The sequence below is a fragment of the Cebus imitator genome, unplaced genomic scaffold, assembly GCF_001604975.1.
Source record: "Cebus imitator isolate Cc_AM_T3 unplaced genomic scaffold, Cebus_imitator-1.0 Scaffold27, whole genome shotgun sequence".
In the NCBI taxonomy this organism is placed as follows: domain Eukaryota; kingdom Metazoa; phylum Chordata; class Mammalia; order Primates; family Cebidae; genus Cebus; species Cebus imitator.
In genome coordinates, this window is record NW_016107342.1 from 3,139,903 (window position 1) to 3,142,940 (window position 3,038).

The window sequence follows — 3,038 nt, forward strand, 5'->3', positions numbered from 1 at the left end:
TGTAGAGTTGGAATCTCATTGTGTTGCGCAGGCTGTTCTTGAGCTCCTAGGCTTAAGCAATTCTCCTGCCTTGACCTCCCGAAGTACTTGAATTATAAGCATGAGCCACCGTACCTGAACCCTTTCAATTTTTTGGTAAAGATTTTGACATATAATGTACATACAGAAAAGTATACAAATCATGTCAATTTTTTTAAAAAACCAAATTGAACACATCTATATTACAACCATAAAGATCAGTCACACAGCCCTCCAGAGGCTTTTCATTTTCCTCTTTGTCATTACTTTCAAAGGTAATCATTATTCTGACAAAGCACCATAAATCAATTTCAGCTGCTTTTATACATCATGTAGTAGAATTTGTGTATTTTTTTTTATCACTAACTAGACTGGAAATTGTTTAAGACAGAGTCTGTGTCATATTTTTTATTATATTTCAAAGTTTTGACTATAGTTTTATTTAGGGTGATAATTAGATATTTATTGAGTCAAATTGCCTGCAATGTGGCATAGCAAGTTATTAGAAGGGAAGAATCAGGCTGGGTGCAGTGGTTCATGACTATAATCCCAACATTTTGGGAGGCCCAGGCCAGAATATTGCTTGAGCCCAGGAGTTCAAGAACAGCCTGGACAACATGGTGAAACCTGTCTCTACAAAAATTAGCCAGGTCTGATGCCATAGGCCTATAGACCTAGCTACTTGGGAGGCTGAGGCAGGAGGCTTGCCTGAGCCCAGGAGATAGAGGATGCAGTGAACTGAGATCATGCCACTGCCGTCCTGCCTGGGTGACAGAGAAGAACCCTGTCTCAAAAAAAAAAAAAAAGAAAAGAAAGAAGAATTAATATGGAGTAATAGCCAAATGCCACATTAGGTAGCAGTGAAGAATAAGCTAAACCATGAGCCCAGAAGATCTCTCAGGTAGGAAAAATGGCACTGTCGTCACCATTACTCGTAGAGGAGAAGTCGAGGTTAGAGAGGACTGGGGGGCACTTTGCTGTCTTCAATGGAAGGGTATAAAAATGCGGAGTAATAAAACTTTTAACTTGGAGAAGCAAAATCCTACTCCAAGAAAGTAGCATCAACATCACCACCAGCAGCAGCAGCAGCAGCCGCCACCACCGCCAATACCTGCAAATGGGCAACAGGCCAGCAGCCAAAATGAAGGCTTGACTATTACCTGCAGAATTTTAGGAAATCAGGAGAGAAGACCTTCACCCAATGAAGCCATCTTTTTGTGGAAAATCTTCCTCTCCACATCACTCAGGAAGAAATGAGGAAACTACTTCAGAAATATGGAAAGGTGTGTGAAGTCTTCATTCATAAGGATAAAGGATTTAGCTTTATCCACTTGGAAACACAAACCCTAGAGGAGATTGCCAAAGTGGGGCTGGACAATATGCCACTCCGAGGGAAGCAGCTGCGTGTTGCCTGCCATAGTGCATCCATTACAGTTTGAAACCTTCCCCAGTATGTGTCCAACAAACTGCTGAAGAAGCCTTTTCTGTGTTTGGCCAGGTGGAGATGGCTGTAGTCATCACTGTGGATGATTGAGGAAGGCCCTCGGGAAAAGGCATTGTTGAGTTGTCAGGGAAGACAGCTGCTCAGAAAGCTCTGGACAGATGCAGTGAAAGCTCCTTCCTGCTAATCACATTTCCTCATCCTGTGACTGTGGAGCCAATGGACCAGTTAGATGATGAAGAGGGACTTCTAGAGAAGCTGGTTATAAAGAACCAGGATTTTAAAGGAACAAGAGCAGTCACCCAGATTTGCACAGCCTGGCTCCTTTGAGTATGAGTATGCCATGCGCTGGAACGCACTCACTGAGATGGAGAAGCAGCAGCAGGACCAAGTGGACTGCAACATCAAGGAGGCTCCTGAAGCTGGAGATGGAGATGGAGATTGCACGCCATGAGCACCACGTCACGCTAAAGAGACAGGATTTGATGAGGCGTCAAGAAGAACTTCGGAGGATGGAAGCGCTGCATAACCAAGAGGTGCAAAAACGAAAGCAACTGGGGTACAGGCAGGAGGAAGAGCACAGGCGCGGTTAAGAAGAGATACGGCGGCAGCAAGAAGAAATGACGCAGCGACAGCGGGAAGGATTCAAGGGAACCTTCCTGGATGCGAGACAGCAGGAGATTCGGATGGGTCAGATGGCTATGGGAGGTGCTATGAGCATAAACAACAGAGGTGCCATGCCCCCCGCTCCTGTGCCATCTGGTACTCCAGCTCCTCCAGGACCTGCCCGCTATGATGCTGGATGGAACCTTGGGATTGACCCCACCAACAACTGAACGCTTTGGTCAGGCTGCTACAATGGAAGGAATTGGGGCCATTGGTGGAACTCCTCCTGCATTCAACCAGGCAGCTCCTGGAGCCGATTTGGCTCCAAACAAACGTCGCTGATACTAATAAAGTTGCAGTGTCTAGTTTCTCAAAACGCTTAAAAGAAGGACCCTTTTTGGACGAGCCAGAATTCTACCCTGGAAAAGCGTTAGGGATTCTTTTCAATAGTTAGATCTACCCTGCCTGTACTATAGGAAGTATGCTGGAGGCAGAGGGCAAGGGAGGGGTGGTATTAAACAAACCAATTATGTGTGGTATATTGTTTAATCAGTTCTGTGTGGTGCAATCCTGAAGTCTCAGATGTGATTGTTGACGGCCTGGGGAAACCATGGCAAAGTGGATCCAGTTAGAGCCCATTAATCTTGATCATTCCATTTTTGTTTTTGTCCATCTTGTTTCATTTTCTTGCTTCTGTGTGCCAGTACTTACCTAAGTGATTTCACTTGATCCCGATAGCAACCCTGAAGGCAGGGAATATTATTTCTCTCATTTTGAAGAAACTAAGGTTAAATAAGCGGCTGCGGCTGTGGCTGGGCGCAGTGGCTCATGCCTGTAATTCCAGCTCCAAGGTAGGCGTATTGCTTGAGCCCATAAGTTTGAGACCAGCCTGGACAACACAGGGAGAACTCATCTAAACACACACACACACACACAAACACGCACACACACACACAATTAGCAGAGTGTGGTT

General features: G+C 45.3%; 1 pseudogene across 1 annotated transcript; it reads left to right on the top strand.

Annotated features, from left to right (window-relative positions):
* Positions 1-1,256: 1,256 nt before the first annotated feature.
* Positions 1,257-2,604, top strand: LOC108300430 (annotated as a pseudogene). The gene has a single exon (XR_001823409.2). The product of XR_001823409.2 is annotated as a non-POU domain-containing octamer-binding protein-like (transcript).
* The last annotated feature ends 434 nt before the right edge of the window (positions 2,605-3,038 follow it).